The sequence below is a fragment of the Trichosurus vulpecula genome, chromosome 6 (assembly GCF_011100635.1).
Source record: "Trichosurus vulpecula isolate mTriVul1 chromosome 6, mTriVul1.pri, whole genome shotgun sequence".
In the NCBI taxonomy this organism is placed as follows: Eukaryota; Metazoa; Chordata; class Mammalia; order Diprotodontia; family Phalangeridae; genus Trichosurus; species Trichosurus vulpecula.
Window position 1 is genome coordinate 36,794,684 of NC_050578.1, and position 25,962 is coordinate 36,820,645.

Consider the following 25,962-nt stretch of genomic DNA (forward strand, 5'->3'; position numbering starts at 1 on the left):
GATTAGTGTTTTGGAGTAAGGGAAGGAGTTGGGGACACCAAGGGCATAGATCTGCCCTGAAGAAAAAAGGTGTCTAAAGGTTCACAGTTTCTTTTGCCTCAAAAATTAACATTTTTTTTCAAAGTCAAAGGAAAAAGGAAAAACTGACAAAGGTGTCCATGCCTTGCTCCCCCCTCCCTGCCATCTCCCTTTTCCCCATCCCGGAGAGCAGGGCCATGGGTGAAACCAGGTGGAAAAGGCCCTCAGATGAGGCCAGATACATCAAGAAACATCTCCTCAATTGTTATAGGAGGATCTTCTTATCTTCCTCTGTCACCATGTTGATGGCCACATGCTTAGAACCAAAGTGTCCACTGTGGCCAATTCTATGAATATAAATCTCCCAGTTTGTGGGAAAATCATAACTAATAACCAAAGATACTTGCTAAACATCAGTGCTTCTAGCCAATAGGTCAGTGGTAATCAGCAGCCAACTGAAGCTTGAACAAAATTCCCTCACGATTAAATCACAGTCTTTTTGGTCCATATCTCCATTGCTGAAAGTGCAAAGTCACAGGCATGCATTTTCTTGGTGAGCCAATCCAACTTTTGGCAAGTGATGATGAAGATAACAGTTTGCAAAATAGTGTTGCATATAGATAACACAAGGTATCTAGCTTCCACTGCTCTCCTTCCACATTTATGTAAAACTGACAAATGTCTTCCAAGGTCAACTTTTCCTTCTTGATTAGAATCCTGATAGGGTTTGGTCGCTTCCAGCACATCTAGGGGGAGGTAGCTGACAGGAATACCACCTGAGTATTGCCACTGAGTTTCTGGTATATGTCAAAGATCTGGTCCTTAAAATCACAACTTATCATTTCATCTGTTTCATGAAGAACAAACATCCTGATGCATTTAAAAAATAGGAATCACTTCTTAGGCATGTATAGCAACAATCTTGCTGGCAGCTACTCTGGCTGTGTGAAACCAAAAACAACCAGCACACAGAAGGCCGCTAACACAGGTTCTTTTGATCTGCTTTACTAAGAAAAGGAACTTTAAGGGGTTAACAACCTCACTTTAATACAACATACAAATATAACTCACTTAGTTCAGGAGGAAAAGCCAGCTACCTGAACTTCAGAACAAATATAAATAGAAATTACAAACATCAACACACAAATCTTGTGTCTGATTCAAATCAAAACTCAGTTACCAGAGAATCACCAACATCTATCTGGGTTACAAAGCTGTGGGGCAGTTACAGCTTGCCCAGAATTTAAACACTCCTTCCATGAGTGTGCTCCCAAAAGTCAAATGCCAGCCTTGGATATTATATACCTGTCTCAGGGCCCTGGGGCACTTGATTGCCTCAGTGCTGGGAAGCACTCAAAGGTACAGTGAAAAATACCTTTTAGAGTATGGGAAAGTTAATCCCTAGTACCACCATATACAAGTCAATGACTCCTGATTGTCTCAGTGCTGAGAAACATTCTGAGACCAGATCCCTCTTTATCTGCCCCATTCAAAAAAAAGGCCAGAATCATTAAAGGCACTTAAAAGAAGAACAGCAAAAAGTCCCATCCTAATTACTATTACAGCATATCAAAAACATGGCCTGCAGTAGCCACAATGATGTGGAGAGCTTCCATCTGCAACTTCTGAATGTTTGTTTCTCCAATGCAGGTATGGAATAAGGCATACATGTAGTCTCCTAGTGCCACTGCTACCTTTTGGATCTGTTGAGCTAGTTCTCTAGTGAGTACCGAAACCAAGGCCTCTGTTGCATTTAAGTCTAGTTCAATTAGTTGCAAAATGGAAATGTCAAAGGTAGCAGTCTTCCTAGTCCCAGATTAGGTGTGAGCAATCATATTAACATCCTTGATATACAAAACTACTTGGTGCTGGCTAAGAAACAGAGTGGTGGATCAGTGGAATACGTTAGTTACACAAGACACAGTAGTCAACAACTAAAGCAATGTACTCTTTGATAAACCCAAAGGATCCAGCTTCTGGGTTAAGAATTCACTATTTCACAAAAACTATTGGGAAAATTGGAAAATGGTAGGGCAGAAACTGAGCATAGACCAGTATCTTACACCATTCACAAAAATAAAGTCAAAATGGATTCATGATTTAGGAAGAAAGGCTGATACTAGGAGCAATTTGGGAGAGCAAGAAATAGTTTACCTGTCAGATTTATGGAGAAGGGAAGAATTCATGACCCAACAAGTGATAGAAAGCATTACAAAATGCAAAATAGATAATTTTGATTATGTTAAATTGAAAAGTGTTTTGTATAAACAAAATCATTGTAACAAAGATTAGGAGGGAAGGAGTAAATTTACAGCTAGTGTCTCTGATAAAGGCCTCATATCTAAAATATACAGGGAACTGAACTGAATTTACAGGAATACAAGTCATTTCCCAGTTGAGAAATGGGCAAAGGATATGAACAAGCAGTTTCCAGAGGAAGAAATTAAAGATATCTATAGGCATATGAAAAAATGATCTAAATCACTGTTGACTAGAGAAATGCCAATCAAAACAACTCATAGTTACCACATCTCTCCTGTCAGATTAACGAACATGACAAAACAAGAAAATGATAAATGATGAAGAGAATAAGGGAAAATTGGAACATTGCTACATTGTTGGTAGAGTTGTGAACTGATCCAGGCATTCTGGGGAGCAATTTGGAACTATGCCCAAAGGGATATAAAAATATGCATATCCTTTGACTCAGCAATACCAGTCCTAGGGCTATTTCCCAGAGAGATCATACAAGTAGGAAATGGATCAGTATGTACAAAATATTTATAGTAGCTCTCTTTGTGGTGGCAAAGAATTGGAAATCAAGGGGATGCCAATCAATTGGGGAATGGCAAAGCAAATTCTGGTATATGAATGTAATGGAATACTATTGTGCAATAAGAAATGAGGAACAGACAGACTTCATTACAACCTGGAAAGACATATAAACTGATGCTGAGTGAAGGGAGCAGAATCAGGAGATCATTATACATGCATGCAGACACACAGTCTCTGTGAAGACTAACTTTGATAGACTTGACTTCTCTCATCAATACAAGGTTCAAAGACAGCTCCAAAAGACTCATGATGGAAAAAGCTATGTACATCCAGAGAAAGAATTATGGAGTCTGAATGCAGATTGAGACAAACTATTTGTTCTCTCTCTTTTTTTCCTTCTTTTTTTTGGTTTCATTTCTCCTCTCTCATGATTCATTCCATAGGTTATGATTCCTCTTTACAACTGGACTATTATGTAAATAAGTTCAATGTGAAGGTAAATGTAGAACTGATGAGGGTACAGTCTCTGGGAGCTCCCCTGAACCTGATGGAGTACACTCTCTGGGAACCCCCTGGAACTCTCCTTGAGTCTTCCTACTTGATCTGGCCTTTGCCTGAGGCCATAAGCCTTTCATTATCTAGGCCCAAATCTTTACCTAGCCTAGCCCTGTACTGTCCAGCTTCTTCCCACCCTTGATCCCATCAAAATCCCATTCTCTTATTTCCTGGAGTCTTGACCTATAGTCACCCCAGTCCCATCAAGATCCTCCTTAGACTCTTCCTCAAGACCCTCCCTAAACCCATCCTTTAGTCACCCCAGACTACTGGACCACCCCTAGATCCCTCTCACAATCTTTATATAAGATTCATCTTGCCTCTATGAAGGCACTCAGATTCAATCTAGCTCAGTAGATTGAATAGATTGAATCTGGCCTGCTTGTGAAAACAAGTGTCACAAATGTTAAGATTTCTTAAGAGTCAACCCATTATGATGAATCTTTAATAAACTTTTTTTCTTTGGCTGTGAGAAGGCATGAGTTGAATTCATTCAGCAGGACACAGCATGTAGGTGTTTTTGGGTCTCAAGCACCCCTAAAAACACATGGTTCCCTAATCTCATCATTTTCTTTAACCTCATGAGAACCTACATATGTGTTGGGAGGGAACGGAGGGAGGAGAAGGAGGGAGAGAAAATTCGGAACCCCCAAACCTATGGAATTGAATATTGTAAACTAAAAATAAAAAAATAAAATAAAAATCCTTGATATAAAGAAGAATTGCATATTGCTGAATGATAGATTGCTTCTCAAAACCATGGGCATGTAAATCATAAAGAAGAGATTCTGAGAGGTCCATATCATCAAAGCTCTCCACAATCTCATTCTAGTTACTCTCAATGACACCATCAGGGTCTACCATTGTCGTAGGATCAGGAATCTTGACTCACAGAGGTGATCCTGGGAAGGCTGGAATTAGCCTCCTTTATTATTGGTGTGATCCACAGATATTTAAGATGTTATCAAAATCATGTGCTCCTTGAAGGCAGGGACTGTCTTTCATTTTTCCTTGTATCTCCAGTGCTTAGCACAGTGCCTGGCAAATAGTAGGCACTTAATAAATGCTTATTGATTGGCCCATGATGACCTAGCTCAATAAGCCAGTTTCAGCTCCTTTATCACTTTCATGTATCTCCCAGGATAAATGGCACAAAGAACCAGAAGAACCTTTAAAACCATGTTCTGCCATTTATTTTTTGCTACTTCTCTTCTCCATTGTTCAGTCTCATTTGGAGCATATTCAACTCCAAAACTATCATCTTGTAAGTGCACAGAATTGGGAAATGTGTCACAGAAACCAGAGAAAATAACTCCCCTTCTCAAATAATTAACGAATACTTTGAAGACAATGGAAAAAATTATAAATCCTTGCCAATCTTTCTTTAAGACCAGCTAAACATTAAAGGCATCATAGTGGAAATGGGCAGCTTGGAAGTATAGTCAATGAAGTGCTGGACTAAGAATTGGGTAGTCCTGAGTTCATATCCAGCCTCAGGAACTTAAATAGGTGTATGACCCTGGATCCCTTAACTTCACCTCTCTCAGCTTCAGTTTCCTCATCTGTAAAATGGGCATGATAATGGCATTTATCTTTCAGGGTTGTTGTGAGAATAAAGGAGATAATATTTGCAGGGCACTTTGCAAACTTTAAAGACCTACATAAATGATAGCTATCATTATTATTGTTATTATTATCATCAAATGTACTATGCATTCAGATGGTGCTTTTTCAGTCTTTTTACTATGGCCATTAACTACATTCAAATCTTGGCTCAAATTAGGCATGATTTTATTTTTTAATCTAGTTCTTATGTGGAAAAATGCTTCTTCCTATAAGCAATTTCTCTGAGAAATACTGACATAAAAATGACTTCTGCTCATCTCCCTAATAGAATGTAAGCTTTTCAGAAGCAGAGACTATTTCCTCATTGTGTGTGTGTGTGTGTGTGTGTGTGTGTGTGTTCCCAGCACCTAGTAGTCAGTCATTAAGCATTTAATAAGCATCTGCTCTGTGATAGGCATTGTGCTAAGAACAGAGGGCCCAGAGAAAGGGAAAAGACAATCTCTGCTCTCAAGGAGTTCACATCTTAATGGGGATGGGAGATGATATGCAAATGGTTATGTATAAAAGTGCCATAAATAGTGCACATTGGAGTTATTCAGCAGAGGAAGGCATGAGTATTAAGGGGCATTTGGAAAGGCTTCTTGTAGAAGGTGTGGTTTTAGCTGCAAATTGAAGGCAGTCAGTGTACAGAGATACAGAGGGAGAGAATTAAAAGCATGGGAGGCAATCAGTAATTAAAAAAAATGTCTGGAGTTGGGAGATGGAATGTTTTGTGTAAGGAACAGCAAGGAGGCCAGTGTCACAGGACTGCAGACTATGTGGGAATAAGTAAGGTGTAAGTGGATTGGAAAAGTAAAAAGAGTTCATATTGTAAAGAGATCTCAATGCCAAATAGATGGTTTTATATTTGATCCTGGAGCCACGGGAGTTGATTGAATGTTGCCACGGTTATATTTTAGAAATATCAGCTGAGTGGCCTGGAAAGTGGAGAGAACTGAGGCAGGGAGGCCAACTATAGGCTAATGAAATAGTCCAGGACAAAGGTAATGAGGGCCTGTATCAGAATGTTGGCAGTGTCAGAGAAAAGAAGGAGATGTATACAAGAGGAGAAGAGGCCTATATAAGATACAAAGGTAAAATGAATAGCACTTGGCAGTAGATTGAACAAGAGGGATGTGTGTGTGTATGTGCATGTATACATGTATGTATGTGTCAAACAGAGTAAAAAGTAGGGGATGACAACTAGGTTATGAGCCTGCATGGATGATAGGAAGTAGTACCTTCCACAGTAATATAGAATTTTGGAAGGGTGAAGAGTATGGAAGGGACAGATCTGTTTCAGATTTGGTGAGTTTTGGATGTCTATGGATTATCTAATTTAAGAGGTCAATATGTAATTGGAGATGCAAGATGAGGTGAGAGGTTAAAGCTGAATAAGTAGATTTGAAAATCATTATCATAGAGATGAAAATTCAATCCATGGGAGCTGATGAATCAAAGGATCTTGGCAAATAACTGGGACTTAATAATTGACTTACTGATTCATCTCTATTTAACTTAAAATAGTCAGAGTTTCTGTTTTGATGATCACCTTTGCAATCCTTCCCCCTGCATCAACCCCAGTCACTGTGGCGTAGCCCCTCAGTCTACAAGAATCCCTGAAGAAAACATCTCTGTGCCCCCCGCCCCTGTTGTCTGATCTATCATCTCAGGAAGAAGTGAGTCATTGCATCCCCTGTTAATATTGGTATTGGGGAAGGAGGAATTAGAGTTCTTATTAAGTGTATATGGGATTGGTAGTTACTTCCTGTAGTCTCTGTGGTGGTTCATCAAAAGTCTAGTTAAGTTATTAGCATACGAGCCTTTTATGGCAGGGACTTAATACAGTCTCTGGCACATGTAGATACTTAATAAATGGTTCTTGGCTAGATTAGTTTTCTCAAATTGAAAGTTTTAGCATTTCCCATAGAAAATGATGTAAAAAATTTTAATTATTTCATATCCCTTAATGGTCTCATAGAAAGAATACTGGGATCAGAATTAGAAAACCTGAGTTTGAATCCCGCCTCTGTCAGTTACTAACTGTAATCTCAACGTCATGGGATTTGAGAATTGGAAGGGGCCTCATTGGCCAGTTAGTCCAACTAGGACACTAAAGGAATTTCAACCAAAAACATTACTGAGAAGTGTTTGTTCCAGGCTCTAACAACCTCCAAGAAGGGGGAACACATACCTCTCAAGGCAACCCAATCTACTCAAACTCTTTCCACATACGTAAAATGAGGAGGTTGACTAGATGGTTTCTAAGGTGTTCAGGTTCTAAATCTATAACCCTTTCATTCTTATTAGACAGGGAGTTCCCTGAAAGCAAGGACTTTCTCTGCAACCCCAACACAGCACAATGCCTGGCAGACAGCATGCCCCTATTAAATATTAGCTGACTGATTCTACTTGTTCGATATTTAACTCCTGTGCTTCACTGAGGAAATCACATGGCCTCTCCAGACCTTTATGACTTCTAAGGCACCTTTCAATTTTAAGTCTGTTTTCCTACAGTCAATCTGGTCCAAGCATTTGATTTCTCAGATAAGTAACTGAGGCTCCAAGAAGGGCAGTGTGAGAAATGTGGTTTTGGGGATCACTGGACTTCCCAGGCAGGGCCAAAGTCCTGAGGAAGAACCCTGTGATAATCCCTAGGGAAGGCTGTACAGACCACAGGACTCCCAGAGGAAGACCAAGTGGTAGCCATCCCTTAATCTCCTAGGGGTCAGACCCTAAGGAAGACCCAAGTGATGGCTGCTTAGGGTGGCGGTAAGATCACAAGGCTCCCAAGACAGGGCCGGAAGTCCCAAGTGATGTCCCCTTAAGAAGGCTGAAAGTCCCAAGTGATGTCCCCTTAAGAAGGCCATGCAGACCACAGGGTTTCCCAAGGGAATTCAGAGTGGTAGCCCTCTTAACACCGCAGTGGGGATCACAGGACACCCCAAGACAAAATCCAGGAGTAAGCCCGGGAAGCTTTTGCTGCCTATTGCTTCCCTTCACTTGACCCTAGGAAAATCCATGTTATTTGCCCATTCACACCCGAAGAACTCAGGACCAGAGTGGGCAGAGGAAGGCATTTTATTATGCTCCCTGAGAGAGAGGGTGTAGTGCTCATGGGAACACTCACACTGATACAGCTGCAGGAGCGGGGGTAACCATTCCCTCCACTCCTGCTAGAGTCATGGTTAGTTTACAATCTTTGTTTTTTTACATAGTTTTCCTAGGTTATACAGTTTATATAAATAGGATAATAAGGATACAGAAGCAAAAGTGAAGTTAATTAGATTTTCCTTGTCTTACTTTAGGATTAAACTATATTCTTTTACTTCCCCTACTTTCCCTCTTTAACATATGCAAATCAGTAGGCCTGGATTCTTGACCAAGACCAGACCCTAGATAAGCTTGAACAGGTTCAAGTGGGTTTGGCCTCTCTAATTCCCTAGACTGCCTTCTCAGAAAGTATGCACATGCGTACAAGCCTCTGACCTCTCACCTGACCGACCTTGAGGCCTGGTCTCTGCTAAAGCTGGGGTGGGGGAGGGCGGGGAAGCACACGTTTAGTTCTGTGGAAACAAAACTCCTCCTCCCATTTCTTACAGCAGGGACTAGTTCACAAATCTAGCAAGCAGCAAATGTGGGATTTCAACCTGATTCTTCCACATCCAGTGCTTCCAATCCAATTTTTTCTCCTGCATTACACAGAAATATTGAGTAATATTAGAACTCCTATATGCACTTGGCATTCTTTGTTTCTTCCCTTCACATAGCTCTAGATAAGTACTCCTCACTTGGCTGAGACTGATTAGTGAGTGTACCCCATAACTCGATCCATAGAATATAGAGAACTTATCAATTATAGTCATGTTGACAGCAATGTCCATGGTGGCTGGGTATTGATGAGCTGCAGATAAGTGACTAACTTTCTCTCTTCCTCCTGGGACATGTCCCTATCACAGTATGCAGCTGCCCTGTGACAAGACAGTTTATAAGTACTGACGTGAGGCACAGCCAGCTCTCTAAAGGAAAATTAAATCTCACAATAAGAAAAGACCTAATATGAGTTAAGCTCACAATCAGCAATAACAGTGCCAGTCACAGTCATTAGGGTCAATTTTTAATTTTTATCTGTTCAACATTTAGATCCACTTCTTTCTGAGAATAGCAAAAATCAATTTTAAGCATGGCAGTTCGAGACCTTCTCTTTATGTGGGCACAATTTGTAGGCAACTACTTGGTGGAGATAACAAAAAAAAAATAGTGGTTATATAAACCCTGAAAGTGATGCCTTCTAGGACTACACAAGTGCTTTATTTTCTACCATGGAAAAGAAATGTTGATTCCAGAGAGGATTTTTGGCAGTATTAGGTCTTCAGTGTAATACGAGTTTGCCATCAAAAGAGTATTTTGGCATCTTTTCTTTGGTTTCACTGATAATGCCGGACTCCTAGCATTAACAGAATCTAAAGCTTGCCTTGTATTTTGCAGACATTCTGGATTGCATATATAATTCCTCATGCAGATGATAGATCAGGTTGATGGAAAATACTAAATAGTGAGATTGTTTCTAGGATTATAGATCTAGAAATGAAAAAAAAAAACTTGATGTTTATTAAGTAGAACCTTCCCAATTTTTTTCAGAACAGGAAATTGATTCCCTGGAAAGCTAAATGACTTTTCCAAGATAAAGCAAATAGAAAATGTCTAAAGCAGGTTTTGAACATATCCCACCAATCTTTGTAAAAAGAGGAATATATTTCTATTCAAGTCTCTTCTTCCATGATTATGAATAGATTTTGAGTCACTGAAGTTTCAGAATAAAGGTGAATCTAACTGGGACATTCCTAATTCTTCCCCATAACCAGACTGCAGAGATCTTTCCACTTTAGGAACTGGATGTTAACTTTAGCTTAGAGCATTTCCTTTTAGACAAAAGAAAAGGTATATGTGGGGAGCAAAAAGAGGCTATGTTTGATTCTGTGTGATTTATTCATATCTACAGGAGCTTAGATATTTGCTTTCTTTTAAAATATATTTAACATCAAAATTCAATAAAACAAATTCAAGTGCTTCGCAACTTGTTGCAACGAATTGGAAAGTGTTTCAATTCTCTGTCTACATAAGGTATCTGATCTCATTCATGTGTTTTTCTTATAGTAAGTCTATAATATCACATATTTTCTCATTTTGTAAAATTACCTTATTTTACAATTTTTACCCACATTTCTTTGTTTTTCTTATATTGACCAATCTTGATTGCATCCCATTATGTCGGATTACTATAGTCTATGTCTAGCCATTTTCTATGATTGAATGTTTAGGTTTCTTCCTGTTTATTTTTCAATGAAAAATAATACTTCCATGAAAATCTTTGAACAGACAACTTTCGTTTTGGTTTGTTTTCTGATAACACTTTCAGGGTACATCTTCTAAAATGGATTTTCTGAATAAAATGATATGCTTGCTTTTTCTTAACTTTTCACAAGCAGATCAATCTCTAAAAAAAAGAAATTACAATTTCAACAGCAGTTAATGAATATACATATTTCCCTACAAACCCCAGTAGCATTGTTTCATTAATTTCAATTGTCTGCCAGTCAAATAGGTATTACATTTTACCTTACAGCTATTTTACTTTGAATTTCTTTGATTATAAGTGCAATGGAGATCTTGTTAATTGATCAGTAAATTTCTATGTCTGCTGTTGAGTGACTTCAGTTTATATTCTCTAACCGTTTATCCACTATACACCAGGAATTAACTTTAAAAAATACAATAGTTATTATATATATATATATATATATAAAACACATGTGTATACACATACAATATACATATATAAACATATATAGCACATATATACATACACATGTATGCATGCATGTATGTGTGTGTGTTTAAAGTTTTAGCTAACATTTGTCATAGTTTCCCAACATTTCTCTTAAGTTTATTATTTGTTGTAGACATATGAATGCAAACAAGCACATTTATATATATTTTATTCATTGAGTAAAAAAGTCATCTTCCTTCCACAATTGAAATATTATTCAATTTTCATCCTTTTATCATTTTCTCTTTATGTCGATCATTTTACTTTATTAAGTGAATAGTGTGCTTGTACCAAATCCCAATGAAGTAATTTGTGTCAGTCTTTAGTCCTTTGTAATTCACATATCCTATGAATCTTTGTAAAAAGAAGAATATATTTCTATTCAAGTCTCTTCTTCCATGATTATGAACAGATTTTGAGTCACTGAAGTTTCAGAATAAAGGTGAATCTAACTGGGACATTCCTAATTCTTCCCCATAACCAGATTTATATAGAGGTTTCACTTATAATAATTTGCATAGTGTTCCCAATTCTCTTTTAAAAAATCTACTGTCACTAGTCAGGGAAACATTACATTCTATTATTTCAAACACTTTTTTAAGACCTTGCATTTTTAACACATTTTATACAATTAATGGTATATTTACATACATGATTTATTACATTTTAGTCTCTTTACAACTGGGCTTTCCTGGAAAAATTCACATCTCCTCTCCTGTATAATCTAGGCATTGTGACCTCCTTATTGTTCCTCACATCCAATAGCCTATCTTCCATCTGCATACCTTTGTGCTAGCTGTCCTCCATGTCTGAAATATCTTTCCTTTTTATTTCTGCCTGGCTTCTTTCCAGACTCAACTCAAGTGCCATCCTTCAGGAGCCCTTTCTGAGTCTCCAGCTGCTAATAGATTACCCTCTAAGGTTACTTTCCATTTTCTGTGTCTCTTATGTACCTTTTTATGTGCATGTTACATCCCTCCTTAGAATATAAGCCTTCTTGGGGCTGGGGCTGTTTTTAGTTTCTTTGTATTCCCAGCCCTTAGCACCATCTTAACAATGGAGTACAATTTTGTGAACTATTGATTGAATTATCTTGGTCATATGTTTTTATTTTAGTTTACCTTTCCTTTTGTTATTGTAAAAATTGGGCATATTACTCACTTCATCATGCCTATTATTCATGTTCATTGGAATATATTGCATACATACATGTATGTTATAGGCATATAAGTAAATATGTGTACATATAAATAAGTATTTATCAATTTAATTATACAGTAGTATATTTGTTTATATTTATATTACATTACATAAAATACGTTTCTGTTATATATTGTTCTTGTTGTTTGACCTTTGTTCTGAAAGAGGACCATGAGATCATGGAGGCGATGTCGTATTTCTTACAATAATAAAAACACTTCACATAGAAGTAAAGGTTTCTGTTCAGCATGTCCCTGGAGAGCAGGTATGGGGAAGGGAGTAGTATTTATACTCAAAGAGTTGCCATCTTCTTCAACTTATTAGTACTATGTAAGTAGAACTCTGAAGATCCTAGTTGGAAAGGCTCTAGGATTGTCATGGCATAGTTCATTCTCATTAGAAATTGCAATAGGTAGTGGTAGCGTACTTTTCAGTCCCATTTAGCTCAAGGTACCTATGTGAATGTGAATGTTAAAATTTTCTCCTCAACCACCATCTCACTGCTTAGTATCCCATAATTGGTAGTATCTTTGGACAATAAGAGTATGCATTTGGGGTTTTAATTCTGAACTACTAAGAGAGAACATTTATGATATAGATAGAGGAAGAAACATAGCTCATGGGATAATTATGGTATTAAGAGGTAAGATATAGATAGATAAATGGATAGATACATGCACATATACATATATATGTATGTATCTATCTATATACTACTGCTTTATCATAAGAATTACTTTCTGCATTTACTATGAGCTCAAAATTCAAAAACAATATTAATCATAGCAAATTTTAATAACTCAAAAACTTATAGTTATCTCAAGATTTGTCTACAAATAAATTTATTGAATAATAATTGACTTTTTATTTGCTTCCTTAAACTTCCTTAAAGCAATTTGTATACGTTCTTTAACCTCAGAATAACCTTGTAAGAGAGGAATTACTACTTCTACTATACAAGTGAAGAAAAATAGTCTCAAAAGGGTTAAGTGATTTATCCTTATTTATGTAGAGGTAGTAAGTATCAGAGGCATGATTTTAATCTAAGTTCTCCTAATGCCAAATCTAGCCCATTAAACCACAATGCCTTCCCGTATGACATGTGTTTCATGAACTACTTATATTCAGTTTCTTTATGTGTATCTGCTATATAGACAAAGAGTACTCTTATAATATCTATTTGACTCTATGTTAGAGACAAAGGACAAATTACATTTCTTGTTTTATTCATTCTGGGCCTTCTCTATCTTCCTTCTTCTTTTGAAGATCAGGTATGATCCTAATTATCTTTCTCATAGGGTCAGTATGAAAAACCATCAGGAAGTATTCTTTGATAAAACACTGAGATTGTTGAGCAGTGCATAAGCATGCTTTGAAATCCATAACACAAGATCAGTTATGGTTCGTGGGTGGAGCATCATTATTTTTTGCCCCCTCAGAAAATCCGGGCAAGAAAGAGTCCCTAACAGATGACAGCTCTGCACATGTTTCTCATCCTGCCTGAATCTGATCATTATCTCATTCTCTGGGGATGAAAGCAGCTTGGACAATATGATAACACTTATGGTTACTTTGTTCATTTTTGAATGCCAGGAAAATCTTGAATGATTTTCATCTGAAAATTTGCCAAAGCGTCCACAGAAGCCTTCATCATACCTATTCAAATCCCTATAATCACACCATTATAGAAACCATTTTGGAAGACTTGATAAGTTGCTTGTAAATTTTGCTTTGGGAAGAATCTTGATTGGGAAGTTTTCATTTTTTAAGTTAATTATATATTCTTATCAGAAAATGTTTTTAATTAGTCAAGATTTGGGCCAATCATTCAGTGCTCTCCAAAGTCAAATTATTTAGTTTGAGATTGAAATAAGGAAAAAAAAAATCCCAAAACAATGTATAATGATATAAAATGATGGGAACATTTAGAAAATAACAGTTTGAAAACTCTGGAGTTTAGAATAATTGTGACTTTTTTTGGTGGGGGGCCTAATGCTGTCAACTAGGGCATAGTTTGTTAACTTCAGGTTTTAAGTTCTTTAAACATTTTTAAAACTAGTTTTTCTCTAATTTATTTCAGGGAATCCTTAGTAAACTTTTTGGCCACCAGAACACCTTTCACTCTAGATGGGAAGTCCAATATCCTCCAGACTCTTCAAAATCTTAAGGTCCTGCTCTGGTCAAAAAGTAGACCCAAAATTCAAAACAAGACATCTTTTCAACCCTCCATGTCCCCTCACCTCCAGATACTTTCTTTCCAGGGTTTTTAATTAAAACATTATTTTCCCTAGAATTTTGGTAAATCCTTGATTCCAGGTAACAATGCTATTATACATGATTCAAGGGTATGAAGAATCCCTTGAACCAACTCAACCAGACTTTGTGTTTGGCTTCATTCCTATTTATCAAATTCCTTTCAAAGTTTCCATAAACTTAATTCTAAGGCCATGGATCAATTGACTGAAATGCCAGCTCACCTAGTAAACATATCAAGGCTAAATGGGGAATGATGATTTAGAAAAAGCTCTCTCCACTTGTTAATTTACATAACCTTAAAGAAACGATTTACTTTAAATTAGTATTATCTTTTGTTCTTAAATCACATTTGTTTCCAAAAGTCTTTCTTCCTCTCCCCTAAACACAGAACTATTTATTGTAAATAACAATTTTAAAAAGGGGGGCAAAAGTACTTTGGCAAAACTAACAAACATATCACCTGAGTTTAAGGGTAAATACAATGCTCCATACCTATATTCCTCCAATTTTGCAAAGAAGGGTTAAGGGATATTTTCTCATTTATTCTTCAGGGACAAGCTTGATCATTGTAGCCAAATACTATTCAGGTTTTGTTTTTATGGTTGTTTCCATTTGTGTTGTCATTTTGTATATTGTTTTCTTGGTTCTTCTTGTTATTCAGTAATTTTTCAGTTATGTCCAACACTTTGTGATCCCACTTGAGGTTTCCTTGGCAGAGATACTGGAATGCTTTGTTGTTTCCTTTTTTAGCACATTTTACAAATGAGGAACTGAGGCAAGCAGGGTTAAATGCCTTGCCCAGGGTCACACAGTTAGTGAGTATCTGAGGCCAGATTTGAACTCAGGAAGATGAATCTTCCTGACTCCAGATCTGGCACTCTATCCACTGTGCCACCTAGCTGCCTTGGTTCTTCCCTCTATATAGGTTCACAGAAATCTTCTCATGCCTGTCTGTATTTTGCACATTCATAATTTCTTACATTGCAGTAATATTTCATTAAACTCAAGCTGTCAAGCAGTAGTACAGTGACAAGAAGATCCTATAGAGATAGCATCATGAATTTATGTCTCCTGATAACTCTATTTGTTGGGTAAATGCCTTATAACAAATTCCCTTTAGTATTTCAGGAGACACCTGGATGGAGTCCAAGAGAGACTTCCCTTCTATGCAATTCTCCTCAGTAGCAAATTATATAAGAACAGTGTGGTATTGCTGAACAAATTCTGGAGCTGGAGTTAAAGGAACTGAGGCTAAATCCCACTGTGATGTTTACTAGCTATGTGACCTTGCTCTTGTCATTGAATCTTTCAAGGCTATATTTTCTTCGGGTCTACAATGAGGAGATTTAACTAGAAGACCCTTAAGGCCCTTCCTGGCTTTCGATCTATGATCCAAGTTCCAGTGTATATATTATGAGACTAAATCTAGCAATTATGCAAATGTAGAAAGAAGTTTATTTTGCAAAGGAAGTGTTCTTTAGCAAATGTCTAGACAGGTTTCTTATTGGCATTATTCTAGTTCAGAAATTCTGAGAAGGGAATCAGCCCCCCTGCTGTGACAGAATGAAAGTGTCTTTTTTCCCAGAAGGTGACTCTCTTTCAGAGTACATGACATATGGGTTCCATTGTTGAGCCATTTGGAGCCCAAGATAAAATAGAACACTTGAATTCTCTATGTACTTTTTTTTCCTTTGGATGCTACTATAGATTTTCTCATAAAACTTCTCTCCAACAGGAAAAACTGGGGCGAGATGTTCAAGGTTGGAAAATACCATTTTGGAAACTTTCTGATATTAGATTTTGTCTTTCTTTTTTTATGGGAAAGATTGATGGTGAAGGTAGTGGTGGTGGTGGAGGAGTTTTCTCTAATTTATATGCTTTTATGTGAACTGTTTTTATTTTATTTTAACTTTTGCAATAGTGGTGTGGTGGATAGAGTACCAGAACTGAAGTCAGGAAGATTGATTTCTCTGAGTTCAAATCTGGGCTCAGACACTTACTAGCTGTGTGACCCTTGGCAAATCACATAACATTGTTTGCCTCAGTTTCCTCATCTGTAAAATGAGATGGAGAAGGCAGTGGCAAACAACTTTAGCACGTCTACCAAGAAAATCCTGAATGAGGTCACAAAAAGTCAGACATTCCTCAAAAAATGACTGAACAACAACCAACAATAAATGTTAACTTTTGGTTTTTATAAATAAATATTTTGAAATTCATGAGGTCAATTAATGAAGTCCGCATTTAGTCTTTGTGGTAAAATCCATTCCCTTCATATTCATCAAAAGATAAGGAACTGGGGAATCAGTATGGCATAGAAACAAGAGCATTGACTTAGCAGATAGAGGCTCTGGGTTCAAATCCCTGCTCAGTCCCTTGCTATTTGTGACCTTAGCCAAGTCAATTAAATTTGTTGGGCCTCATTAGCAAAATGAGGGGTTAAATTAAATGACCTCTGAGGTGTCTTCCAATTCAGGATCTATGATCTTATGACTAAGAAAACAGAGCACTATGGTAGTTATTCCTTTTTCATTTTTCTCCTGATGCTCAAAATGTTATAAAATTAGAGGAGGGAGGGTAGGAGGCAAAAAATGCCATTTTATATTCATAGTCTCCCCTCTCTGTATTTCATTTCTGTGTGTAGATATACATATATGATACATATATATCATGTGGATAATATGTATAATATACATAATAAAAATGCACCAAAAGGAGATTTTTCACTTCTATTCCCTTGCTCAGGTGGCAGGGAACAGTAGTTATGCTTTTGGTGTGATTGGGCCTATAGAGTGCTCCTCTTGAGTCACAGAAGGAGAAAATCAACCTATTATTTTTAGAAATCTTTCTCTGATAGCCTCTGTCACAAAACCACAGTAAAGGTTAAATCGGCTTTAACAGCCTCCTTACGCAGACCTGGCTACTTCCCACTTGTCTAGCACACATTACTGATGTGCACCTGCCTGTACACTGGCAGCGTGTTAAGGTGCATCCCCAGAGACTTTAAATTCAGGCCTCTGTTTTATGGCTTAGAGAGGATGATGCCCTCACTTCTCTTGCCAAAATGCTATCCTGATTTCTCAGTATTGGCCTCTCTGTTCTATACAGCAGTTTTCTTTTTTGTTTTTGCTTTTTTTACATCATCAGCATCACCATGATCACTATTTCAAGAAGGTTTATTAAGAGGGTAGAGAATTGGCTATCTATGAAATCTATGGCATTTTAAAATATCTGCTGGGTGAGAGGGATTCATGTCTCTTGTTCTGGATGAATTACACCCCAGGGTAGTGAAAGAACTTATAGATGTGATTGGTGAATTACTGTCAGTGACCTTTGAGGAAAACTAGAGAATGGGAAATGTGCCTATCCTAGTCCTCAGCAGCAGCTGTGAGATTTAAAGGGATTTCACAAAAGAATCAGACAAACCAGAAGTGCATAAAATGACTGACTCTTAATTATGGCATATTTTAATTTACACAAAGGGAGGCTCAAGACCTAAAACAAAACACCTGTGAATGGGGAGGAACAACCACAAAGGCTCCCAGTTGGCTCCCAGGTAAGAGGATGATTACAACCAGGGCAGTCTCACTTGCATGAAAGTGGTAGTAGATAAAACTGTGCCGCCCAGTCACAGTGGATAGAACACTGGATTTTGAGTCAAGAAGAACTGAGTTTGAATCCTTACTAGCTGTGTGACCCTGTTGTTGTTGTTCAGTTGTGCCCAACTCTTCATGACCCCATTTGGGCTTTTCTTGGCAAAGATACTAGAGTGGTTGGCCGTTTCCTATTCCAGGTCATTTTGCAGATAAGGAAACTGAGGCAAATAGGGTTAAGTGACTTGCCCAGGGTCACACAGCTAAGCTAGTAAGTGTCTGAGGTCACATTTGAACTCAGGTTTTCCTGACTCCAGGCCTGGCATTCTATCCACTGAGCTACCTAGCTGTCCTTCCTGTGACCCTAGGAAAGTCATTTAGAGTTCTGAGGATCAAATGAAATAATATGTATAATATATTATAAACCTTATAGTGCTATATAAAATGCTAGCTATAATTCTTATTTGTATTTTAGATGCCATAGGAATCAGTACTTAAACCCTAAGCGAAACGGGCATTAGGGCACGAGAGGAAGAAAGGTGGCAATGATGAACATGTTTGAAGAGTCTGCCTCTGGACTGGGTATATCCAACTTCCCTCTCTCTCTCTCACCACTAGTCAATACCCAGAATTTATAGGCTGACCTCATCTCAATATCCTTGAGATTCAGTGAGGCAGCTGAAGGTCATGTGTTTTATTAGGGAACAAGTTTGTGTATAGAAGCATTTGGTTGGCTTTCCATCGCTGACATTAAGAGTACGGAGATTTTAGGTATCATCTTCAGGGAAACACAGCTGAATCACATGGGGATTTATATTTTTTGAAGAATGAAAATTTCCCTAAAAGGGAATGGAGAGGAAGTATTTTCAGAGTCAAGCACAGAGCCTGCATGGTACAAGGTGAGCCTTAGAGTTTTCAAGGAGGCCCATAGAGCCAGCATTCTTGGAACATCACGTTAACAGAAGACTGAGGATGTGTTTATGTTTCCCCAGTCATCCTATTTGTAGGGCCATAATTTAGACAAAAGATTAGATTTTATTCTGTATAGATCAGAAGGAAGAAAAAAGAATCCTTTCCCACCCCCACCCCCATCCCCCATCAAAAGAAAAACCATCAAGATTTTTATTTATTATAAAGAAATTTCTGTTAATAAATTTACATCAAAATGGAATGACATGCTTTGTAAGTTAGTGAATGTCCCATTACTAGAAGGCCCTGTTTGAGCTTTTCTTAGGAATATTGCAAAGCACGGGTTTTTAACCTGAGAGTCTGTGAACTCATTTGTTATCTATTTCTATGCCTACATCTACATCTACATCTAAAATATATAGGGATAGGTAACTATGTTTCAATCAGTGGATTTCCTTCCTATTTAATTTTTGTGTGTTTAAAAACATGATGTCCCCAAAGGAGTGAATATACTGCCAGAAGAGTCCATGGCATAAAATAAAAGGTTAATGACCCTTATTGAAGAGGGACTTCATGCAGCATATAAAGGTTAAACTAATTGATCTTCAAATTCGTGCAACAACAATTCAGCTAGTGGCAGCTGTTGAGGTGTAAGACCCAACAAGACCAGCAACAAGAGCTGCCAGCACGGGTTCTTTGATCTGCTTTACTAAAGAAAGTAACTTTAAGGGGTTAACAATCTCACTTTAATCACACAGACATATATCATTAACTTAGTTGAGGAGGAAAAGCCAGCACCCTGAACTTCAGAGCAAATACAAACAAATTACAAACAGAGATAATTTAAAGAGACCAAATCACAATTCAGTTACCAGAGAAGAACCAATGGGTCTGGGTTAGCAAAGCTGAGGGACTGTTACAATGGCTTGCCCAGAGTCACATGCCACTCTTCCAGTGAGTGAGAGCCACAAAGGAAAAATACCAGCCTCTGAGTTTATATACCCTGTTCAGGGTCAAAGGGAGTCACAACATGTGACTCAAACCCATGTAGACTAGGCTTTCCCTTGAGGCAAGGAGGTCATCAAAGACTCCTGATTTAATCAAAGAAACAAAGTCCAGACTCATCAAGGGCACTTGATTAAATAAGTGATCCAAAAAAGAAAACAGTAAAAAAAAAAAGTCCCACCTTAATTACTGATAGAATTCACTATCAATTCTGTGGTTCTAAGTCTATGCTTCTGATAAGAAAAAAAAAATCCAAGATACTGAGATCTCTATTTACTGTGCATTAGTGCCTAGTGGGGAAGAAAATATTTTAAGTTTTGCAAGGAAGTCTCCATTACTGAGCACTGATCCTTTTGTGAGCTCACAAGATAGTCACATACTCAATCTAAACACCAACTGTCCCTCTCTGGCCTTCATCTCTTGAACTGGAAAGAATTAGGTTAGCAAGAATCCCTGCTTCTGCCATCAGAAGTGCTTATATAGACAAATGGCTCTGTCTAGTTAGGTTTTGATGAAACAACTACAACAATCTTTGTATCTGTGATAAGAGCAATGGCTCAACCCTTTCTCCATAGTGCTTTTTTTTTCTTTAAAAGACACTGAAATATTTAAACATTATTTGGCTCAGGAGAACAAAGCAGGGGGCGGAGCCAGGATGGCAGCTGGTAAGCAGTGAATAGTGTGAGGCCAGTACTGAGACCCTCCAAAAACTTATAAAAAATGGCTCTGAACCAATTCTAGAACGGCAGAACCCACAAAACAGCAGAGGGAAGCAGGACTCCAGCCCAGGACAGCCTGGATGGTCTCTGGGTGAGGTCTATCCCACACGGAGCTGGGAGCTGGGAGCTGGGAGCTGGGAACGGAGTAGAGCAGAGCCCAGCTTGAGCGGGGTGGACCATCCAGACCAGAAGCCAGGCGGAGGGGGCCCTAGTGCCCTGATTCAGTGAGCTGCGGCAGTTATGAGACTTCTCAACCCACAAACACCAAAGACTGCTGAGGTTAGTGGGAAAAGCTGCGGGAGTAGAAGGAGTTCGAGGTTTGGCTTCCAGCCCCGGGGGCAGCGGAGATGGGGCAGCTACAGCTGTTGTTACTTTCGGCTCCAGGCCCACCTGGTGGGAGGAATTAAGTGGCGGATCAGAGCAGGAGTGCACAGCCTGCTGAAGATCTAAGCCCAGTTTGGGTTGGGGGTTCTTGGGGAAGGAGCAGTGCTGGTGTGGCAGAGCTGGCACCTCCCCCCCAAACGTGGAACATAGAACTCTGTAATCTACAAGCAGTCATACCCCGCTGAAAAACTCAAGGGTCAAGTTAGTTGGCTGGGAATATGGCCAGGCAGCGAAAACACACCCAGATTCAGTCTCAGACTTTGCATTCTTTCTTTGCTGACAAAGAAGACCAAAACATACAGACAGAAGAAATTAATAAAGTCAAAGAGCCTACAACAGAAACCTCCAAGAAAAACGGGAACTGGTCCCAGGCCATGGAAGAGCACAAAAAGGAGTTGGAAAAGCAAGTTAGAGAAGTAGAGGAAAAATTGGGAAGAGAAATGAGAAGGATGTGAGAAAACCATGGAAAACAAGTCAATGACTTGCTAAAGGAGACCCAAAAAAATACTGAAAAATATACTGAAGAAAACAACACCTTAAAAAACAGACTAACTCAAATGGCAAAAGAGCTCCAAAAAGCCAATGAGGAGAAGAATGCCTTGAAAGGCAGAATTAGCCAAATGGAAAAGGAGGTCCAAAAGACCACTGAAGAAAATACTACTTGAAAAATTAGATTGGAGCAAGTGGAAGCTAGTGACTTTATGAGAAACCAGGATATTATAAAACAGAACCAAAGGAATGAAAAAATGGAAGACAATGTGAAATATCTCCTTGGAAAAACCACTGACCTGGAAAATAGATCCAGGAGAGATAATTTAAAAATTATTGGACTACCTGAAAGCCATGATCAAAAAAAGAGTCTAGATATCATCTTTCAAGAAATTATCAAGGAGAACTGCCCTGATATTCTAGAGCCACAGGGCAAAACAGAAATTGAAAGAATCCATCGATCGCCTCCTCAAATAGATCCCAAAAAGAAATCTCCTAGGAATATTGTCGCCAAATTCCAGAGCTCCCAGATCAAGGAGAAAATACTGCAAGCAGCCAGAAAGAAACAATTTGAATATTGTGGAAACACAATCAGAATAACCAAAGATCTAGCAGCTTCTACATTAAGAGATAGAAGGGCTTGGAATACAATATTCCAGAGGTCAATGGAGCTAGGATTAAAACCTAGAATCACCTACCCAGCAAAACTGAGTATCATGCTCCAAGGCAAAATATGGACTTCGAATAAAATAGAGAACTTTCAAGCTTTCTCAGTGAAAAGACCAGAGCTGAATAGAAAATTTGACTTTCAAACACAAGAATCAAGAGAAGCATGAAAAGGTAATCAAGAAAAAGAACAAGAAAAAGAAATTGCAGGGGACTTACTAAAGTTGAACTGTTTTGTTTACATTCTACATGGAAAGATGATGTGTATGATTCATGAGACCTCAATATTCGGGTAGTTGAAGGGAATTTGCATATATATGTTTATGTATATATATAAGTGAATGTGCATGTATGTATCTATGTGCATATGTATGCATGTGTATTTATGTATGTATATGTGTGTGTGTTTTTATATATATATATAAAAGAGAGAGAGCAGACACAGGGTGAGTTGAAGATGAAGGGAAGATATCTAAAAGAAATAAAATGAAATTAAGGGATGAGAGAGCAACATGCTGAGAGAGGGAGATAGGGAGAGATAGAATGGGGTGGATTATCTCGCATAAAGGTGGCAAGAGGAAGCAGTTCTGTGGGAGGAGGGGAGAGGGCAGGTGAGGAGGGAATGAGTGAACCTTGCTCTCATCAGATTTGGCCTGAGGAGGGAATACCATACATACTCAGTTGGGTATCTTACCCCACAGGAAAGAAGAGGGAGGAAGATAAAAAAAAATAAAGGGGGGGGGATGATGGAGGGGAGGGCAGATGGGGGTGGAGGTAATCAAAACAAACACTTTGGAAAGGGTACAGGGTCAAGGGAGAAAATTCAATAAAGCGGGATGGGTTGGGAAGGAGCAAAATGTAGTTAGCCTTTCACAACATGAGTGTTGTGGAAGGGTTATACATAATGATACATGCGTGGTCTAGGTGGAAGTGCTCGACTTCTTGGGGAGGGTGGGTGGGAAGGGAAGAGGGGAGAGAATTTGGAACTCAAAGTTTTAAAAACAGATGTTCAAAAACAAAAAAAAAAGTTTTTGCATGCAACTAAAAAATAAGATACACAGGCAATGGGGGGTAGAAATTTGTCTTGCCCTACAAGAAAGGAAGGGAAAAGGGGATGAGAGGGGAGGGGGGTGATAGAGGGGAGGGCTGACTGGGGAACAGGGCAACCAGAATATATGCCATCTTGGAGTGGGGGGGAGGGTAGAAAAGGGGAGAAAATTTGTAATTCAAACTGTTGTGAAAATCAATGCTGTAAACCAAATGTGTTAAATAAATAAATTTAAATAAAATTAAAAAAAAAGAGAACAAAGCAAGGGAACAAGCATTTATTAAGTACCTACTATGGCAATGTGCTAAGCATCTTACAAATATTATCTTATTTGATCCTCACAACAACCCTAGGAAGCAGGTGCTATTGTTTATTATTATTATTATTATTTTGCATTTAACGTAACTGAGGCAGAAAGAGGTTAAGTGATTTTCCGAGCTTAACTTAACTAGTAAGTGTCTGAGGCTGAGTTTGAATTCCAGGCCTCCTGACTGCAGACCCAGTTCCCTATTCACTAAACCACTTAGCTACAGAGGACCAAATGCTCAGGCTGTAGATTTCACTTCCTTATCACCTGAATCCAAAGAAGCTGAGATAAGTGCCCAAGGAACCCTGGTACTTGACTGGTGAATTAGGATGAGTAATTTAGGTAAGGTAGTTTGACTCCGCTAAATCAACCAATCAACTCATGGTACTCTTACTGCCTATCCTTATTGAACGGCCTTCTCCTGCTGTGGCTAAATAAATCTTTTTTTTTTCCTTCTTTTCAACTGCTGAAGGCCCTATGCGTGTGTAATTTTGTTTTAATACTGAACCTAAGCTACTGGAGAGTTGTGTTGAGTCAGACCTTAAACAGGGTGATTGGCACATGTTCTTGTAGGATTGGAATGAGATGAGATTGTTGAAATTGGATATGGGCAATGTAGAGGATGCTGAACCTCATTTGGCCTTCATTTTTCTGGTAGCATCTTTGATTGTGCCTCTACAAATGTGAGTTCTTTATTTTTCCTTAATTGGGATAAAAATGTGTCATAGGACATCTACTTTTGTTGGGCCTTCTAGTCTGGTAATTTGAGCCACTTCCAAGTTGTACTAGAGAATCTCTTCAGAACTCTGTTTACCTTCAAAGTAATCTGTGGTCAATTATTTTGGGAGATAGACAAAGAGATTTTAACCCCATTGGAAAAGGACAAATTCAGAAGAACCAGCTCTGGACACCTTTGGTTAGACATCATTGCCCATTGGGCTAGAAGAAATCCTTCTGGAAGGACATTATTAGCTTTAAGGGACTCATTCATATTTGTGTAAACTGTTTGCTTTTGAATGTCTTTTGGAAAATGATAATGCAGCTCAACCACACACCCTCTGTCCTATAACTGTCTACATTCGGCCAGTGATGGGGGACTCCTGAGGAATCCCAACAACAAGAGAATGCAAACCAAAGCAGATCCTGGGAAATTTAAGATTCTCTAACAATTGTGCTGAGGAAAGTGTTGGAGTTTTTTGTTGTGGTGGTTATTGTTTGTTTTTGTTTTCTTTTTTTATTTTGACATCAAAGAGACCAGAGACAATTTTGCCATCTGGATTGTTTTGATTTTTTAGTGCAGTCTGTTGGGGTGGCCCTTGAAAGGACAATGCTAAATTCTCCCCAGGACCCCAGAGACATTTCCAGAATTGAGGTTGTGGGCAAATGTGTAACTACACCACATTTAATTAGTTGAGAACTAGCAGGGGTGCTTCATTAGTTTAAAAATTCCCATTCTACAATAGTACTATTCTTTCTCTGGAGCTTCCACTAAGGGATGCTTGACACAGAACTCAGCCCCTAGGAGCATTTCTCCAACTCCAGATAAAAATGGATGCAAGTATTGGCCTAGAGGAGTTTTGCGTGTGTGTGTGTGTGTGTGTGTGTGTGTGTGTGTGCATTGTTTTGTATCATTATCCCAGAAGAGGAAGGCAGAGTCAGACCTCAGCAATGGAAGCACTCCTCACATTCTTAACAAACACAGTAAGCTACAGGAATCCTCCTGCGTAGGGGAAGAGTTGGGCTACCAGAGTGGAGCAGAGTTGGGTTCCACTACTGATGTGACAAGAGTACTCAGGCCTGAGCACATAGTGTAACAGTATCCCAACACAGGGCAAAAGAGCTCAGCCACCATTAGTGGCAGTTTTCTTACCCCAGGCAGAAGTGGTAGCTGTAGATCTTGACAGAACGGGCAAGCCCCAGCAGTAGCAGCAGACAGCAGAAAGTTTTAGGCAGAGGCAGAGAGAGTTGGGCCTTTGCTGTAGAGAAGACTGGCTCCCAGCAGCAGTGGCAGAAGAAGGGGTACTGGCACATGCAGAGGTCAAAAACAGACCATGGAAGTCCATTGCTTATTGTAATGTAAATCTGAGTAGCTCCTCCATATTGTTGTCAGTACAAGACATAATGATCACTATAGAACTCCTTCTCAGGAAAGCCTTGCTTTCTGGTTACAAGGAGGGGTTGAAAGTGTCTAACCAGCCTTCATGGAAGAGTGGGAGCAGTTCCTCAGAGACTGTCACACTGGCCAAAGATTCTGTATTTCCTCTGTCTCCCAATGAACCTCTCGTAGAAGGGGAGGTCCCCGCTGGTGGGCCAGAGCAGACTTAGTGAGTGATGTTTCAGGGCAAATTCTCCCTGAGCTGTGATATTCAGGCACGCTGAAGGAAACATCATCCTGGCTGTAGGCTTGGTGTCCCTAGTGCTGCTTCTGCTAATGGTGACCCTTTTACATTGAGTGGGCCACTGTGAACTGCCAAAATTTGGCGTCGGTCACCAGATGAACTTGATTTTTTTAGGTCTAGTCCTTGGTTATGCCTAGGACTATCTTAGGCTCAATCACTCCTTAAGAACCTGTTATATTAATTGTTTTGTTTTTATAGTTATTC

At 38.7% G+C, this 25,962-nt stretch overlaps 1 pseudogene; it reads right to left on the minus strand.

The window, feature by feature from the left end:
* Positions 1–283: 283 nt before the first annotated feature.
* The window catches only part of LOC118854589, a 39,643-nt pseudogene continuing 13,964 nt past the window's right edge, over positions 284–25,962 (minus strand).